Genomic DNA, 20,701 nt, shown 5'->3' with positions numbered 1-20,701 from the left:
TGCATTAGCTTAAAAGGAATAGACTATCTAGACAAACAAATCCTACTTTTACATAACCAATGTTGCAGTTAGTGGTTTAAAAATCAAGCCTTTCAGCATCAAAAAAACCTTGAACTTCCATGCAGGAGCTGGGACCGCTCTTTTGCATATTCCAGTACCTCTCCATAAAAGCCAGCTTTCTACCCATCTCCTGTCCCCTGGACACTGCTTCCTTGCCAGTTCAGCTGCCACTTGCCCTCCCCCTATTGCCCTCTGTGGCCTCAGTGTTCCTCCTCAGTACTGTGTCCTACCCAAGTTCCCAGTGACTGCCTCCAACGATGTCCAGAAGCAAATGTCAGAAAAGACATGAGCAGTAAGAGACAAATGCTGTCCTCCACACAACTGATTCATAACTTTCTGTCTTCCCCCTATTGATCACAGATCATCTGCCAGTCAAGCCTAAGCTGAGCTTAGAAACTTCCAAGTTACAGCAGACGCATTAAAGTCATAATGAAATAAAACTCCATGTTCATAAACTTCATACTGACTTAAAGTGAATAAACATGAAGCATTGGAGGAAATAATATTATACTTGGAGGAAAAAATTCATACTATACTCTATACAAGTTTTACATTTTTTCATACTTTTTGTAAGCATTTATAAGTGTGTTAGAATTCTAAATCAATAAGATAATTTCATACAAAAAAAATATATTTATGGCTGGGTTGTAACATTAGCACCTTAACTTACCCATATGTGAGAATATATGTATAAATAAACCCACACAGCTTACAAAGTCTTCCACTGTGCCAAATATAGCCATGATATGTTTTGGTACTTTGGTACTTTCTATATGCTTGTGCTGTCTTCTCCTCCTGACAACCAATAAAAAATACTGGAAATTACTTTCTTAAATGAGAGAGAGATATTCAAAAGCCAGTACCTAAAAAACTCCTATAAACAAGTAGTTCAAGCCTTTGCGAGTACTTTCTCATGCATGTCATAATAACAGTTCCAAGAAACTATCAAATAAAGAAGATGCACAGACTTTTAGAGAAGGCCACTCTTGCGGCAAACATTTTAGTTATAATCTTTGAAAGATGTGGGCTTGGTAAATTGGATCTAAGCCTACCTCCTATGGGACATCCAATATCACTCATAATCTCTGTAACTCTGGAAGTAATAATAATTCCTTTCTCTCACCTTTTAATGACCTGTCTTTTTAAAAAGCATGCAATCCAGAGTGGGGACTGTAACTGTGTTTGCATGTATAGGCATACATATAAAAAATGTAAAACAGATACACAGATATACATGACAGATAAGATAGATAGATCTGTATATACACACACATTTTTTATTTATCTATAAAGTATAGTATCTAGGACAAAAGGATCTGTGTCAGTAGAAACCAACAGCTTCTACATGATACTGTAATACAAGCAGCAAAAAAAATAACATATCTTGGCATTCTGAAAGGAATGCCCTTTTCAAATATTCTGCATCTTTTTTGTCTCTCACAAGTAGCCTTGCAAGGGGGGGTTGATTATGTTTCTGATATGTACTCCATATCATCTTTTGGAATAGTTAAACAAAGCTCAGACCCTGTACTCTCTGAATAACAGGAAAAGACAACCAGAGAGAAAGACACAGAGGGCTGGTTTCAAATACAGTATTTGAGGTCTTTGCTTTAATTTGATTTTGGAATTTATCTAAATTCAAACATTACATGGTTTTACTCCTGAAATTATTAAAATCAAAAAAAAAATAGGCAGGTGAGAAAATACTTATTTATATATTGCTTTTTATCTCCTAGATACACTCAAAAAATAGCAAACCCTTTGAAATGCTGAGTTCAGTTGTTCCGAAATATAGGTAACACAAGAAAGCAAACCATTCACTCCCTTCTTACCTGCTACCAGCACACAGAGAACACGTTTTCTAATTTATTGTCATCTTCCTAGAAATACTTACACCAATTAAAATAATCTCTATTTGAGTGGCAGCTGACTCTTCAGTGCCATTCCAGGACAAATGTGTCATCTGTTTTTACATTCTTGGATCCAAGGAGTTTTATAATCATGCATCAGTCTTTGACTTTTTCCACAATCACCCATTTACACAACTCCTGACAACTAAACACTGGCACTGTATGCAATACAATTGCTGTTCCTCCTTGTTATGCACAAATGAAATAAAACCTCCAACAGCAAATCAATGCCTACACTTTTTAATGAGTATAATTATGGTAGGAAGAAGGCAAATCAATGTGAAGACTGCAAGCAGAAGCTTTGGGTTTGTCAGTCCTTTCCACTGGCTGTTTTCATTTTGCACATTCATAGAGTACTTAGAAGAAAATAATTCTGTTTGAAAGCTACAACACAGACCTCACAACTACCATTTCAACAGTACACCTCAGTATCCAGAAACCTTTAAGTATTCTCATGGAGAAACAGAAGCATCACATCTCACCTGTCCTACACCACGAGAGCTTGGTATAAATAGTGTAGAATTTAAAAGCACTACACAATAAAGATACCAGTGTCTGACAAAACCATTATTTCACTGAGAGGTATGATACTTCCCTCCGAAAGGCAATAAAAAGTAAATTCTACACTGCACTGTACATAAAGAACAGTTAAAATGAAAAATTTGTTGTATGACAACCCATGTTGTTAACAATATAGGCAGATCAAGATAAGTGGGTGGATTTGGATCATCATCAGAAGACACAAGGCCATATTTGCCAGTCTATTATGTCATGTTTCTTGAATTCATGATCCTAGGAGTGCAATAACTTTTTATGACATGATGGAGAAGTTACATTTTATACATGCTCCAAATACCCAGGCAAGATAAATGAATTAAACTCAGCAAGCATATTGTATTTTTTAAATGTTACTGGGCAATATAGCATATGGATAATTCTGAAGTCTAAAGCATATAAATCATCAGAAAATAGCACTGAAAAGTAAACTATGATTGCCAGACAATTTACATCAAACTAATCCCTGCCTTTGTAAACCAAAACAGTAGGAAAATGTGAGAAATATGACAATGATGGTAAAGAGATTTTTTATTACGTCAATGGGGAGCACAGCACCAAAATCACACACAATATTTCTGGAACTGATGATAGACTTGAAATCCTATCCTCTTCCAAAAATGGCTCAACCCATTTAGAGGGCTATACCATTTTAGAAGCAATGGTCATTTACATTTCCCTCCAATCATTCCTACTCAAAACACAGGTAGATTTAAAAAAAAAATTGCAAAGAATAATTTTAAGAGAAAATGATGGTAAAGTTGTTAGAAGATGCCTCAATTAAAAAATAAAAAAACTTTTATGATTTGACCAACTATTATTTTCTTTGATGCAATTGCATTTATCTTTAGTCATTGAAAACATATACAATATTGCACATCCAAGCCTATGCTTTAACAATATGCTAATTATACAGTTCAGATGATCTGGAAAGAAATCCATTTTGCACTGATGATATAAGGGAGTGACAGTACAATTTACATTAAGAAATGTTTTCTCATTTTTCTCAAAAATTGGTTTGCACTCAGCCGGAGAAATCTAAATTTGACCAACAGGCATCCCTCCCTGCTTCTCCATGGTTACAAAATAACATGACAATCTCAATGACGGAAAAGATGCACTGAAGAATGGGTTACAAAAACTCCTCCGGACACAGGTACACAGGCAGTCAATGTTTTCTTTTGTAATCTGATTAAACAGACGATTATTGTATAGAACAATATTTCAATGCTAGTAGCAGACAATTCTCAGTGACATTACTTCAAACATTTTGAATTAGGTCTTCCAAACTGTCTAAATTAGCCCCCAGGGCAGCTGGCCAGTCCACATTCCTGACTTTATGGGAAGAATTCTAACTGGACAGGCTAACATAAAGGTTCCCCTTTTGCCTAGAGCTTTGTTCACACATCTCTCTTCACTCCAAGTTTAACAGTACTGTACTATGGTGTACTTTTGGCACACATTTTCCTGCCACTTTAATACCAACCTTTATAGGCAGAGCTTGAAAGAGAATGATTAGTTCATTGTGATTTTCATTTTAGTGTTCAAGGGATACAGACTGCATCGACTGGGAGATGGCACAGTGAGAATCCTGATTCCTGGCACAGTGCTCGTCATCAGCCACAGACATCTAAGAACATGGAATTGGAGGGCTAAAAACAGTCTTGATTTATTCATTTGATTCAGAGCTATCTTGCCAGATATATTATGAAAAAATCCATACCCATAATTTATCCTGAGACTGATACATTTCATTACACTGAGGATTCATGGGGAAATAAAAAAAAAGAGTTTCACAAGTTTTTGGGACCACGTAGCTTTACGGATACAGCTGTACCAATGCTGGAATCTAGTCACATTTTATGTAATATTAAAACTATACCAATGCATGACAAGGATAAACTAATGCAGTGTAATGATGTGCCATAGAGAAGACTAATTATTTTCTTAGAGACAGAGCCTAAAAGAGTCTGGCACTCAGAAGTGCAGATCCAGAATTTTTCGAGATTATCAGCAACAGTGGACAGAACAACAGAGAAAAGATCAACAAGGATGGGTAATTCGAGAAAATGATTACAGACTATCACACCAACGACTTTTTATTTAATAAAGGATGTTTATTTAAATAGTTTAGAATCAAACTACAAAATATTTCCATCAGACAAAGCCTGGCATTTTAGAACATTTCTTCAGGCAACCATTTCTTCCTTAGAACACCATCTTCAGGTAACCATTTCCTGGCTTTTATTTGTATTATAAATGTATTTGTCACAGGGAGGAATAGAACACCAAATTAAAACCAGTGTTATTAGAAAACAATAAGTGCGAAGACAGAAGCATGTAAGCCCAAGGATAAAAGAAATCCATCATAATATAATTCCACAAAATAAAGATGAAGTTAATCTGAAACCTATGAAAATTAATATCAAGATTTTAATTGACCTCAGCAGGTTTCATCTAGGTCCTGCATGTTCAACATGATGTTTTGGTGTAATTTTGTACTCTTTCTAAAGAATATTCACCCCATCACCAGTTCACCCCCCTCTCAGCGGTTTTATGCATTTCCACTGAAAAGTGAAGTGTCTGAAATTACTCTCTGCAGTTACTTCCTTTTTTGCACAAACATTTTCAAAGGCATTCTTGAATATGCAAAAGCAAGTTTTTACAGCTACTGTTTTTCTTTTAAAAAAAAGAAAGCCATGACAAATGTGCAACTCTGCAGTGATTTTCTCCGGAATATGTTAGGGTGATAAATTGTGGACTCTGAAAAAAAAACATAGAGGAAATCAATGGCAATTTCAAACACACATAAAAATTCACTACACGAGAACATTTCAACCTTACAAAAATAAAATTCTCAAAACTACATTTTGATTTTCATATCACTGAAATTACTTTATAACTACAAAATGTTTGTCCAAATTAGGATACTATTGTTGCTTTTTAAATAAAATTTTCTGGAGGAAAGTGCTTGTGTTTTTTGTGCAGAAAAAGTGGTTGGTTTGTTTTCATTTTCTCCAGGAGTTCAGGATGCCAACAGCTTAACAGCTACTGACAGCTTAACAGCTCTTTCATTCTTACTCCATTCCACAAAACCTGAAAGCCACCCTCTAGAAAACAGTGAATTTGATCAGTATTTCAACCAAAACATGTCACTGTTTCAGGCTTCATAGGCAGAAAAACAGTATGATAAATTAGACTCAGTTTATCATGTCCCTGTTCACTTTCCTAGCACTATCTGCTTGAAGCTAAGAAAAGTCATAATCTTCCAGCTGCTGTATCATACTCCTTTTAATGATACGAAAACACGTATAAGATGAGGGTAACTCCCCATAGTTGCCCTTGTCCCCTTGTTCCACTCTTTTGTTTTGTTTTGTTTTGTTTTTACAGAAGAGAATCATAAAATGTTTGCAGGAGTAGAATACGTAATTTTCTTTAAATCTCCATTTATACTAAAGTCCAACGTTAAAGGTGATGGGAATTCTAGAAACAGCACAAACATTTGAAGCGCCCCTGTCACAGCCATTGCCTGGTGATTCATCACATACCTGAAAGCCTCCAGCCTGCTTCTGAAGGCGTGGCTCTTCTCTTGCACCAGGTCTGTGAAAGAGAAGGGAAAAAGATGAATTCCCGTCCATTAGAAGGCCACATCATCTGCATTCAACCCCACAATGCCAACACTGTGCATAGACATATAGACAAATGATTACCTGATTCATGTTGTCCAGTTCCAGAAATGCAGGCTGCAGCTGCTGTGAATTTTCTACCTAATATCTCTCCTTTTAGCATTTCTGCTGCACTACTGGCATCCCCCAACAGAGGAGTATCTGATGTGTTCCTTCAAGTGAAATTCCCATTTGGCCTTTTATCTCATGACTGTTGGACTCTGTACAAGTAATAATATAAAATATCTCTCACCTGCAAACGATTTACAATAACATAATCAATAATGTATTTCCTGTGATCCACTCTACCGTGCAAGAAAGTAGCATTCAATGTGTGGAAATATTTTAAAAGAAGAAATGACAACAAATTCCAGTCATCATGGTTTTTATGATTGCTTTCTCTCCTTCCACATATGTTTACTCTCACAGCATTTACACCAAGACCATCCAGAAGTTCATTTAGTCACCTACCAAAAGGCATTGCTAATAACAGAACATTTTCTAGGGTTCTGCCCAAGGGCTCTGGGGTTTAAACTGCCGTGTTGGCCTTTGCTTACGAATGGAGAAATGTTGCTACCAATTATTTTATCTCACCCACCCTGCATGCCTCTTGTACATAATGATATTTTTGAGGCTTTAAATCTCTTTGCTAAAGGCACTAAATGCAGATGTGTGCTGGGCTTGAGGCTTATAACTTGTAGAAGGGAATACAAAGGCTGACTAAATGAACACTGGTCAAAGGATTGAGTCAAATCCCTCTGAATTCACAATCTAAAGCACACTAATAGACAGAAGTTAAATGTATGGAACTTGTTAACCCACAATAGCACGTTCACATATCCGAACCCTAAACCATAATTTTTCCATACTAAGTGATTTTCATTCTCCTGTGCTGCACATATTAATTAGAGAAAATAATTATGTTGTAAATTAGTTTATCTCCTTGAAAGACAATTGGGAGAAGATGGGCCAGAAGTGGGGAAAGGAGAAGGGTTATGTGGGCTATTTACCCCTGCCCCTGCTCCATATTTTGAATTATATATGAATAAAAGTGTAGGAGGAAAAAAAAAAGGAGCAAGTCATTGGGGGTCCCAGTAACCTTTTGCCTCTTCTTCCCTGGGAGCACGTGGGTGGGTGGACAAGAGTGTGTGCACACAGGCAATACAGGAGTAAAACCTGCATGTGTCTCCACTCCCTTCAGTGATTCCTTATCTTTTTACCTTGTCTAATGTTTTGTGTTCTATCAACGTAACACACCTCTGGTTATCAAACCTCCTTAGTGTTACAAGGACAAAACTTTCCTTTACACAATAAACCAAAAAGTTCATTCCACCTACACAGAGCATCAATCCTTTTTCACAAGGATCTTTTGGTTTTCTTCTTCCCTCTCATTCATCTTAAGTCTCTCTTCCTCAGACCTTTCTCTTTCCGCAGTAACAGAAAACCCGAAAATTAAAAACAGTACCATGGACCCCGCATTCAGGACATCAACATACTGCATACTGCATGGAAATCCAATAGAAATTCTTTTTCTGATCTTATTTTTGTTCCTTTCATCCAATGTATTATAATTTCATGCTGTAATATGTAGGTAAAATGGAATTTGGCAATCATGACCACTTGACAGCAAATAGATCCAAACATTCTAATAAAACTGTATTCAGCTCAAGTAGCAACAAACATCATGACTGGCTCATCTCAAAATCAAATAAAAAATCCATGTTTAACTTCTCAACATATGCTTTCAAAGTTCTCTAGGTAGATTATTTTATGTTTTTCTTAAGTTCACCTTCCCTTTTACAGTTAACCTTTCTCTTTATTTTTGCATGACTTTTGTCTCAAAGACGTTTGCAATTCCTTCCAACTTTTTCATTTATATGCACTTCACCCCAGCCTTCCAGATGTCCTTCAGTTCTGGAAATACCCACCTTGCTTGTCAGTAACACTCTTAATAAATTGTAATTTAGACAATGTTATGTATATACAGCACCAGACCACATTTTGACTGTCTGGCATCATTCGTGTCTAAGCATTTAAACTGGATTTATAAAGAATAAAACTTTGTGCACCCATTTAACAATATTTGACTATAGATCTAAAGATTCTAGGCAACATTCTAAATAAGTAACTTTCTATATTTGTTAATATTCACTCATTAATTTTATAGTGCTCTCAGAAAAAAATTATTTTCCCTTGTAAGATTTGTCATCTTCCTCCCTTTCATCTCTTCATCATAAAAATGTCCTTTATATAGTGTGTAGCCATTGTACACTTTTTATAGACTACTTAAAACAAATAATTTAAGTGCTAAACCAAATAATTTTTGTAAAACAACAAAGAAGCTATTAAAAACCTTCATATGAAAAGCAAGTAGTGTTTTTTTTATAAAGAGCTCATATTTTTCATATTCTTGGGACAAACAGTAAAGTAAATTCTACTTTTAAGTTGCCATTTTGTGATGGACCCCCAAACAGTCTTCAAAAAATTAGTACAAGGATTCCTACAGCTCACATTTCCAAATGGATATTGTTCCCAGCTATCCTGGTAAGAATATGTGGTAGACTGACTAGATCCAGGTCAGACTGCCCCACTGATTACTCTTTTTTTTTTTGTATCTCAACCAAATGGAACAAGTAACATCATCAAACACAATCAAGCAAAACACTGATCAACTACATCTACTCTGTGTAAGCCTATCTGTTCATGCAAATGTGCAAAAGTACCTCTCACCTCATGGTGATATCTGCTTTTCTCTTCTCATTTAGCTATGCACAGGTATGCTAAGCCACTGTTATTCTGATATCCTGTCTATTGTATTACAAATTTGGGGTTGTCTGCCAAAGCCTCAAACCATGTTTAATCCCACTGAGCTGTCACAAGTGTGACAGTTACTTAGATTTAGTCCCCGTTTCAATTCTGGTTACAGGAACCAAAGATACTCAAGAAACTGCTTTTTAATCAGGAAATATACCACACTGAGAGTATGGGGCTGCTACACCTACCTCAGTCTCTGAATTTTAATGCTAAAGTTTTCCCATTTTGCTGCTTACAACATGCCTTCAGAAAGCACAATGAATGCTTTTGCATTTCAGACTCGCATTTTTACTCTTCCAGAATGTGATTATTTTGGATTCTTGCCTCATTCCCCAGCACCTCACACTACCTAGACTGGAGATGGCAATCAAATTTTGAAACTGTAGTATCTAAATTACTTTGCCCAATTTGCAGCAAGTTTAAATTGATTTAAAGACTTTTAAAAATTATTTTCAAGGCAAAAATGACGTAGATTTTTGTGTCATACTGCAGCACTGTCAGTAAATCAGAGCAGTTAGGGCCAGCCTCTTGTCTTCATCAGTTACCTTTCTTTAACTTAGCATAATGCCATGTGTACAAAATTCCTAGCTGATCTCAGCACACATTTATAGGTTAATATATAAACCATACATTTATTGATTAATATGAGAACACACTGCCCCACTGGCCCTTGTCCTTCGACACAAAGATTATTTGTGCAAAGGGATGGGGGATTTCTTGGGTACGCTGAATGTTTTCACTGACCATTCCAATGCAAATAAAAGCTCAATTACTATGTAATCTCACTGTTTCAACATCAAATTTTGAACCAAGAGCTTTTCTTGAATCACAATGTTAATAAAGGTGCAGTTTTCATAAAAATATCCTTCACAGTTTCGAAATAGCAACAGATGGTTGTGTCACCTCTTGAAAAATATGGAAATAATGTCATGCATCTCTAAACAGTCCATCCATGAGCCTGTGTTTCAAAAGACTATGATTAAAGACAATGTATCTTCCAATAGATTACTATGTGAGTATGAAAGAGAAGTATGTAATATCAACTGAACTTTCACTTATCCCCAATTTCACACCCAGTCATCATCTATATCATAAAATATTCATATCCCTGTATTGCTCCAATTTTAATTTCTTCCAAATGATGATCCACTCAGTAGTAAACTCTTCTCTGAAATATAAGAGAAGTCATAGTTGGTTGAAACAGAACATTTGCATGCCAGGCACAGAACACAGCTACACATACATAGGATTTTATCCCCATCATCATTTGGTTTTGGGGTAGTTGCACAATACTAATGTGTGGGCTTTTTACTCATTATTAGAAGCCTGTTGTTGAAGGAGGCAGCCCTGAGTCCTGCAAGGAATGTCACATATCCTCTAGACATCTCTGGAGATTAATTCTGACGACATTGTAACTGAGCAGGATCCATTGTAAGGAGTCAATCATTATATTAGCATTAGAGCTGTTCTTCAACATTTGCTCTGTTCAAAAAACCAAAATATCTTTGTGCATGCAGTCTTGACTCAAGGCTACCCTCCACATGCATACTAAACTTTATTTTCTCTTAGATGTTTTTCCATTTTGTGATTTACCTCTGCATTTTAGCAATAGTATTTACATTTGTTAACATTTCAGTTACTTATACTTATAAACCATGCTGCAGTTCTGTAATATTCTTTGATAGATCCATGTTAAAAATGGATGTGGGCAAAATATTGAGTGAAAGCTGCATGGTTAAACTTCCACTATAGGAATCTGGTTCACAAAGCTTCACATTTCACTACTGATTTTTTAGTATTGTTATACTAACACCTGTCAAAATGTAAAGGGAATTCCACTTTGGATTTGCACACTTTATGATGTCTGCCATTACAGTCATGGAAACAGGACAGTCCCCTGTGGTAACAGTTTTCCATAGTTTTGGAAGTGATTGTACACCAATTTCTGCCAATGAAATACAGTCTACTACCATACTGCCCCTCTGTATTAGACAAAGGCGTAACTTACCCAAAACCCACTGATGTCACTTCCCATTTACTTCAGCTGGCTTTGAACAGGCATTTAGGAAGCAGCCCCCAAACAGCACAGCTGCGTTTGCACGGTCATTCCCAGCAGAGGGAATGGAACAACACCCTGACAAAGCACAGAGATGTGCCTTGGGCACAGGGCAAACCAAAACTTCAGTGGAGTAGAACACACAGACCGGAACCTCTGTAAACTGGAAGTGCCAAATAAAGATATTTGTTTGGTGGAACAAAAAATGCCATCTCTTGTCTCAAACAGCAGTCTGTACTAACTGGAAGTAAGCTACCACTCAGGGGAAGTGCAACTGTTTTGCAGTGCTTTTGGTCTTCAGCAATTAGTCACCTTCATTTTTAAGTTGCTGCATTTAAAACACATCTTCAAGAACAAATGTGATCAGCATAAAAAGACATGACAACAGAAAATGTCATGCTGTCTTTGGCCAAGATAGAAAAAGAGCCTGCACGGTATTGTATGGTAGTCAGTAGCTAATGTATAAGCTCCTTAAAAGCAAATTTGCTTCACTGTTAAAAGTGATTTCAGCAACCTTAGTGCTTCTCCTGAAGTATAAGCATGGAGAAAAGAAGAAATAAAAGACACCTTTTGATGAGAGGTTATGTAGCCTCTACAATTGAGTAAATTTAGTTGCTGTTGCAGCAGAGGAATGTGATAGGAAATTTTACAGTTGAAGGAGAAATGTCACAGTATTTTGATAAGAGAGCGATGAACTTTTTTTCCCTTGTGCCATTATCAAGGCGAAGTGAACAAAATACATCATTTATAACCCACTGCTCTACCATTATCTCCTGGTGAGACACTTGTTTTAAAACACACAAGGACCTTTTTTCTCCAAGACTAAAGCGCTCTGTGAGGCGCAGTCTTCCTTTATAACCATGAAAGAAAGTTGACACTTGTGTGGGCCAAAGTTTCCAGGCAACCACACAAGGGCACTTATACACCCTCCAGGTCACCCCTCGTTCTGAAGTACAGAGGAAGCATATGAACAGTGTATGTCCCTTTGATCACAGATACCATCTAAAACTGATGTGGAGAGAAAATCCTGCACTTTGGAAGAAAAGCACTACAGTCTCCTCAAAGCTTTTTCTTACCTAATATACACAGAAAGTAAAGGTTAGCATGGTGGTGCAGAACTGCTAAAACATTTTTCCCTTACTAGCTACAAAGCGCCACTGACTCTCTCCTGATGTTTATAGTACTCTTGCCTCTGTATTCTTGCTCCCTGGTTTTGGTTTGGTTTTGGTTGGTTTTTTTGTTTGTTCTGTTTTGTGGGGTTTTGTTTGGTTCTGCTTTTTTGTTGTGGTTTTTTTTTTTTTTTTTTTTTTTAAATATTAACCTCTAAAACAACAGCTCAGCTGATTTACTGCTCATTCGGCAAACCTATGCTCAAGCAGGCAATCGTGTATGAGCACCAGGGCAGTGCACTAGAGAGCACTTAGTAGAGGGAACTTCCAGCAGTATTTACAGACAAAATACCACAACACTTCCATATCAATATATTGAAAATAAAAAAAATTACCCTTTTATTTTATGTTGAATAAGGGAGAAAATATTTGTAGTAAAAGTCTGGTGGTAATTAGTATAACCAATGTCTGTTTAGTAGAACTAAATGTCTGTTTTAGTAGAATTAAAGGTACATGAGACTAAGTTAACTACATCAAAAGATATGGGAGAAGATATCAGGCTACAATATTCTCAAGAACCCCCTCATTAGTACTCACATATTTTATTTGTCCTGTAGTACAAAAGTTAGATTCAGACATAAGCAGTCAATTTAACTTATTTCATGAAAACAAGTAAAAAGCTTGTTTCCAGAAATGACAGATGCATTTACCGGAGCCCTCAGGTTACTCTGCTACTCCTACATACAATGTGTTTCACAGCTCAAATGGTTTGTTTTGACTGTTAACATTAGTGCATTTGCTGAGTCAATGAGGAAGAAGACACATTATGTGAACAAGAACTCTAAAAGGAAAATAAAATGAAAAGTTAGTAATTTACATTGAAATATACCACATTTAGTTCTAACAAAAAATAATGGAAACCTTCTGACAAGCCTAATTATAATAAAACTGACTGCTTCAAGGTAGTTTTTAGATGCACAAACACAGAATATAAGTTTATGTAAGTACTTATCAAAATACTGGAGCAGATAACAGAACCTGAATGAATTGTTACCTTAAGTTTCAGTTGCAATGTAAAAAGTGAAAACAAAAAAACTACAGATTCTGAACTATTTATCAAAGTTTTCATCTGGAGACAGATTGCCACAAAAAAAACCTGTACAAAAAACCAAATTAAATTAAAACAGACTGCTTCCTTCTATTTTCTTATTTCTTACTACTTTCTACTTAAATTAACAAGGACAGCCACGGTTCTTCAAGTTTTTCCTTGTTTTCCCATTGTTTTGGAAACTTCCAAAAATCATTGAGATGAAATTTCAACCAGACCACTGCATGGCAATGAATGCAAAATCTCAGATCATAAATAAATTATGAAATTTAAGAAAAAAAGTAGTAAGGTGGACATAGTAAGCCATTAAAATACAAACATTTTCATTCCCCACTGCACAGAAAAGTTTAAAAATATTAATGTTAAAAGTAAGATATTTGAAATGTTTTGCTGAATTACATAGCATTTCTTCTTATGTTGCAGAAACACTGGCAGACTCATTCAAACTGACAGATGCTTGCAGCAAGAAAGAATATTTACAAGTTAAGCCATTCAGGACTCTGAATGAATTTAGCAATATATTCTTTCAAAGCTTTACTGTAAGACCTATGATTTAATTGTCACGCTCCAAAGCTGGCGGGCAGGTCACTCTATTACACAGCTCTTATATTTAACTTCGGTGGAGAGGGGTTGGTCTAAGACTAACAGAGTCTCTCAAAACAGGATGATAAGTAAATTTCACAGTTATCACAAAATAACATATGATATTAGGTGGTAGCGACATGATAACTCCACTGGAAACAATGGTAATTACATAGTAAATCGTGTCAATGATACTGCATTATCTCCTAACTGTTCAATTAACTCATGTCACCACTGCATACTATGTTTAGAAAGTTGCTGATGCAATATTTCCGTATCATAATTGCAAAGATAGTTGAAGAAGATAGTACCCTATAATTTCAGAAAGTTTCTAATATTACTTGGTAAAACTATTTCTGTTATGAAAAACAAACAAACATTGAGGTGAAAAATGACACCTAAAAACCTGGAAGATATCTTAAATGGAAAGAGCTACTGTCATCAAAGAAATTATTTTTTCATCTTTTATGCAGGGAAGGAGATATTACTTCATAAAACAAATTCCAATTGTTATTCATTCACCTAAATAAAAGGTAAGAGCTCCCAGCCATCATTGAAACAATTACAAATTTAATCCCTGAAAAAAAGTAACTTTTCCTGTGCTGGGCAGATAATCTGATAAATGTCAATTATATTAGGGGATTATGCTTAAATTATAAAATACCACAACTATGGGGGAAAAAACATAGCTTTTTAACTCCCTCAAGATGCTGCAGTTTCAACAAGGACACAATTGGCCTCTCCTTTTCACCCATAAAAATCAAAAGTCCAATGAGGTGAAGTCCAGTCAGACATAAAATGGAATAAAATGCTGCTAGGAAACACATAAGGCTATTTACCTTGTTATTGTCTTTTAATATTCAAGACTGAAGGATAGGATTGTTCTCTTTGAATGGTGTCACGTTCTGTTTGTCCCTACACCACAGATTTGTAGCTCAAAATGTTCATTCTTAAGCAATATTTTTGTGAGTACAGAATTAAATCATCAACTGGTACAAATCAGAGTTATATCTAGATCAAAGCCAAGGCAGATGGAAGGTGTTATGCTGATTTACATCATCTTAAATTTTGCTTTGCCATAGTCCTTTCTGTGAAAGAAAGGGCCGATATCTGTGAGCCAATCCTTAAATACCAACCAATGTAAAGTTTTAAAAACCTCTCTGTGGATGTTTTGGGACAGAGATACCTATGAGACATGAATATTTTTGAAAATGTCCCAAAGTATCTTCATGAGAAGAGCTGTAGCACTTAGAAGTTTTTGACTGCACAGCATTTATCTGTAACAGAAATACTGCTGAAGCCTAAAGTTGCTTTTGTTGTATTTTTCAATTTTCATTTGTGACAATGCTATTTCATACAGCTTGTTTGGATTTAGAGCACCTCTTTCAAGGCCAGCTTCACCTACTTTTTCATTTCTGCTCATACCAATTTTGTTGTTATAAGAACACAAAGGAACCTGCACTATTTTAGTGCATGACTTGCTTCCAGCAAATCAACCCACATACTTCCAATTTATTATGCATGAGAGATGTGTAAAACTATAGAGATTTGGGGCTCTGGAGGACAAAATAATCAAAATATGTAAGCATTGTATCTAAATCACAACAGGAGTTAAACTCTAATTTCAACATATGGACTCCATAATGAATTCAAAAATACCAAGACTTTAAAGCTATCAGACCCCATTCTGGACTTGTCCTTGGCTGTCCTAAGAATTTATGGTGTAACTGTTGTCCATAGGGGTCAACCTGTGCTACAGAGGCACAACGTGCAGTTCAAGCAATGCTTCCCCTCCTCCTTCCCAGCATCCTTCTTCTTCCCTCAGTCCCTGGATTGAGATGCTACTCACCCCCTTGGCATGGCCCTGCCCAACTGCTTCTTCGGAAGTTACAGGTGTCACATTGCAAACCAAATTATTGGCAAATAAGGCAATAAAACAAAACCCACAAAGTTCAAACTTTGCCCAAACCTCTTCCAAAACAGGGATACGAATAAGGTAAGGTAAAAATTCCTCAGCACTCAATCTGTTTTGTGATAATTAACCATTTGAATTTATTCCATCTCTGATCCTACATCCATCAAGTCACAGGATAAGAGTATAAGTACAAAAGCAAGAGAAAGAGACATCAGCAAGAGTAAACACATCAGACTAAAACAAACCCAAAAAATCCCCTCCCCAAACTCTAAATAGTTCAATAGGTTACAGTAAAAAAATTTGCACATAAAAAAATAAAAAAGAAAACAGTTGCATTTTCAATTTTTAACAGGAAAACAGTTCAGTGGGAGGAGTCCACACTGTTTAAAATTGGGTGACTTTGGAGGCTTTTTTACAATACTATTATTTTTATCGTTATTTATAGCACATTTTTATTTCTCAACTTGGCAAAAATCTGCCAATATAAACACGAGACATGAGTTCAACTTTCTGAAAGTTGTCTGAATTATAAAACCACAAATCAAACAATCCTAATGTAGTTTGCTGTTGCCAATATCTGCCTACTAGTGTAACAGATAGTAATGAAGTTGAAATTAAAAATAAGGTTGCTTTGGTTGTCTGGGTTTTTTGTTTCTTCTTTTTTGCTGTCTGGGTTTTTGGGTTTTTTATTATTATTTTTCTTTTTTTGCTTTACCATCTTCCAGCATGCTCCACAGAACTTTTGAGAAACAAGACATTTCTTTTGAATCAGATATCCATTATCAATTTGGACAGAGACCGTCTGAACCAGTATTATCTGCAAATGATTTATGAGGGCAGGTATTTCTCTACCTGAACATTTTAGCGAAACCATAAATATCACTAGCGACAGAGATTCAAAGAAAAACCCTTGGAAAATATTTTATACGGGAAGTTAGATCCATCTGATGAAAAAGTGAATTCCCTATTTCTGTGCTTTTAAAGAACTTGTATGTTAGCCAGGTCTATCGTTCTTTCTTGGTGATATTTTCAACATACTTACTACAAATATTTACCTGTTAATAAAATCTACTGAACTGAGCCAACTGACCAGAGGTCTTCCCATTGGCATTAACTAAGAACGCATATGAGTCTGAACCATTACTCAGAGGAAGAATGTATAGCATTTTATAATGCTATATAGAATGCCGGTTTTACAGTGCTATATAGAATATACTATATATATTCTATATATATAGTATATATATAGAATATATATATATGTATATATATATACTATATATATAGTATATACATATATATATATATTCTATATATATAGTATATATATAGAATATATATATGTATGTTCTATATATAGTATATTCTATATAGCACTGTAAAACCGGCATTTTAAATTGTTCATGAAGAATATCCTCAAAAACCCCTAGAGAAACAGTATCCCCTTTTCTGTTGTGTAACCTCCAACATATTGAGCATCAATAGGCCATTTACCTTTGGGAGTCATCCATCTCCTCCTCTCTAAAATGGTGTCAGTAATTCCTTCTCCTAAATGGAGAAGAATGGTTTTGTACAACAGCTCTATGTGGACTACCTACCTCAGGATGTACTATGCATATTCAGCTTCTTCAGACTTCTCTTCCACACTCTGTTCAGACCTTGAGATTATATTGGAAGTACCATACAGAATTATTGATAAAAAAATTCAAAACCAGTTTAATGACCATTTTGATTTATATTACATTATTTTCGATTTCCATCATAGTTTACTTTGTGAAGGAGGTAAAAAGAAAAAAGGAGAAAAAAAGCCTGCTCTCTGTGGAATTGATTTTTTAATTTTTAATTTCATCATCTAGATTCATGTTTTTCTGAGCTTCTTTTTTACCCTTTTCTTATTTCTGTTTATTATTTCTATTCATTTATTTCTCAATTATTATTAGTTGGATCAAAAATAAGTCCCTATAAACTGAAATGGAAAGAATTCTCCTTTATAGTACTGTAAACATGTTCAGCTGAAGTAAATGTTAGGGAAAAGCATGTACCAACTAAAATTAAATTGCTAAAATAGAACTTTACATATGTGTGTGTTTCAATACACTGCCTTCATTAGGACATTCTATCTAAGAGTTAACTGAAATGCACATATGCTGGATCACACCCTGCATTTACTGTTCTAATAATAATGTATGTATTAACCATGTTTTCTACCAGAAGATTTCAAAATGTTGGAAACATTAAAGTGAATTAAGCATCAGACCTTATTGGCATATGAAAGTAATATGAGCCTTCTTTCATGGCTAATTAAAACAATATATCAAACCTAACCAAAAGTCTTCCAGTTTTATGAAGCTTGGGTTGGGCTTGACTTTAGAACTTCACTTCCAATGTATTTCTAATCCACCGGTGAAGTCCTTTACCAGTGAAAACCAGGTTGTACATACCCAGAAGAGGGAACTGGAAAATCAAGGCCAAATTTTAGGCATCAGGGAGCTGGCCAGGGTCATAGAGGAAATAACTTAGTATTCTTGTTTCCTATATTATGTTTTTATGCCTGAAAATTCACCTGGTTTTCACACCAACTACTTTAAAAATTGGAGAAAATAATTTTGTTTGCTTCGTATAATAAAAAATACATAGCTGTAACATTTTTATGATTTCTTACTTGTATAATAAGTACTATACTTCGCTATAATAACACAATAAATATAATACTGCCCGAATATTCCAGGGAAACAACTTTCCCCATGGTGAAGACCCCATTAGGAAGACATGCAAGATCCAGCCCAGATTTCCTTCCTCATATTTATTGTGTAAGGGATCATACATGCAATCCACTCTACTGGCTGTAGAAGAGTTCATGAAAGGCAAAAGAGGAGCCCACAAGCTTTTCACACCCTTTTTCAGCTCATTGCTGAATGGTGTGTTCATCTCAGAGACTAAATCCTTCCTGTCAAAATATGAAGGGCTCTGTCAGGACTGGTAATTCAGTGCAAGGAGGAGGAGGGAGGAATTAAATGGCCAAGACTTGCTACAATAAGGGCATAAAGGAAAGAAGAGGCTGCCACTGCTGTGAGGCTACACAAAAATACTTAGAACATCCTGCAAATAGCAATATTGAAACACTGCTGAAAAAATGCTACATTTCACTAATGTATGACTATGCTATAAGATAAATATATAAAATAAAATACAAGAACTGCCAGAAAAAAATAATTCTCTAAGTATGACTATAAATAACCATATTTACGATTGATGAGTTTTGTATGACCCCATAAAACAGGTATTATGATACACAGAATTTTAGCAATATAGTTACTAGAGTGAATAAGAAAACCATTTTCCATCAAATTACTGCCTCCTTCTCCCTAAAAAGTATCTGACTAAAGCAGTGATAATGTAAAGTTCAGCTATCAAAAATGGCTTCATTAAGAACTTTAATGAAGCACATGGGAGCCATTTATTGACTTCTCAACTATTAAGACATAGCATTATTACTGCTTTAACAGTATTTCCATTTTCATTTAGGAAATAACTAATCAAGGGATCAATGTACCAAAGACTTTATTTTCTCTCCCATGGGTCACTGAAAGTACATTTTTTAAAATGCAAAAAACGTAAAGGCAATTCCCCCCAGTGCCATATCACATAAGCAATTTAAAGAAATAACAAGGAATGCTAAAGGTCAATGGCTCCTGATCTAAGCCATGTTATAAAACAAATGAAAATTGTTCATGGTAATTCTACCTTTCTGGTGGAAGTAAGAGATCGCTTTCACATCAAAGAGGCTTACCTCCAAAGTATGCAAAGCACCTCCACCCTGACCTGCTGTCAACCTGTGAGACATTTCTATTTCTCAGCCTTACTTAGAATGCAAACTACTGTTTTCCTGGTAGTTCTCACAGCTCCACTTCCTTTGAGGTACAGATGTGTAGCCAAAGAACCCAATCAGATAACACCCATTTACATATTTATAAAGTCTCCTGTAAAATCTCGTATCAATTGTTGCCACTATATATAGTCCTTTCAAAGTATCTTGTGGGCACAAGCGCTCCACTGCACTGCTCCCTTCAGGAGTCCAGATATATCGTATAATGTGATTTCAATGTAAATGTGGCCCATCACACAATCATACCACTTCACAAACTCTTTTCTGCTGGGGTAGCTTAAATCTAAACACACTCAAGCAGCTTGCTGCACTGGAGCAAGATTTCCTCCACATAAAAAAAGTCAAAACCCCCAACACAACAATGCCAAGGAAAAAAAAATCTGAACATTTTCTGCAGAAAGATGGGCCGTCTCCAAATCCTTGTGCCCTATCAGACAAATTAAAGTAAATCAAGCATGAAATGAAGCAGAAGAGCCCCGAGATAAGGCTCCTTTAAGTCGTTTACAGATTAGGATAGAGAGAGGTGCATCTGGTCTCTGGCAGTGAAGGAGGCCAGTTTCTCATCTCACAATAGCAGCCTGTGTATAGGATTACCTTACCTTGTCACTGACAAGGGAAAAAGCGCCTGCAAAATGTCTCTAACTAACTTCCTAATGTTCCCAGCTAAGTTCTCTTATTAAAGTATTAACTGTTACAATGATAGAAATAAATTTTGATAAAACAAAATAAAAACAGACACCAGTCTGATTTATGAGCTGGTTAGACACTGATAAACTGGAGGCTCTGCTACCAGCAGATGAGCCTCTTCGCTTATCAGTCAGGATTTCACTGCTAGAGACAGCAGATAACTTCCCAACTGGAATTAGGGATTCAGTGAACTGTGTGCTACTGGTCAGACTGGTGCTCCAGCAGCACCTAAAAAGGCCTCTTGTGTTATCCGATGGGATTTTGTGCGGCATGCAGTGAGATGTTTCCCTGCTGGATGTGACGGCTGAACTCAGAGGTCTGCACAGCTCATGGGTAAACGTGCTCCTGCAGTGG

The 20,701-nt window shown here is 35.9% G+C and overlaps 1 protein-coding gene and 1 long non-coding RNA gene across 3 annotated transcripts in view; both read right to left on the bottom strand.

Moving 5' to 3' along the window:
* Positions 1–20,701, bottom strand: part of ZFPM2 (zinc finger protein, FOG family member 2) — a 307,976-nt gene that overhangs the window by 173,567 nt on the left and 113,708 nt on the right. The gene's annotated exons all lie outside the window — the stretch shown is intronic.
* Positions 5,251–13,563, bottom strand: LOC121668346. Its single transcript, XR_006017349.1, has 3 exons — positions 6,236–13,563; positions 6,074–6,125; positions 5,251–5,288 (listed from the first exon to the last, which is right to left on the bottom strand). It is a non-coding gene; the product is annotated as an uncharacterized LOC121668346 (long non-coding RNA).

Source organism: Corvus kubaryi, unplaced genomic scaffold (genome assembly GCF_017639235.1).
Source record: "Corvus kubaryi isolate FWS band 111438036 unplaced genomic scaffold, C.kubaryi_AGA036_p1.0 37385, whole genome shotgun sequence".
NCBI lineage: Eukaryota > Metazoa > Chordata > Aves > Passeriformes > Corvidae > Corvus > Corvus kubaryi.
The sequence above is the reverse complement of the archived record's forward strand: the minus strand, read 5'-3'. Positions and strand labels throughout refer to the sequence as shown.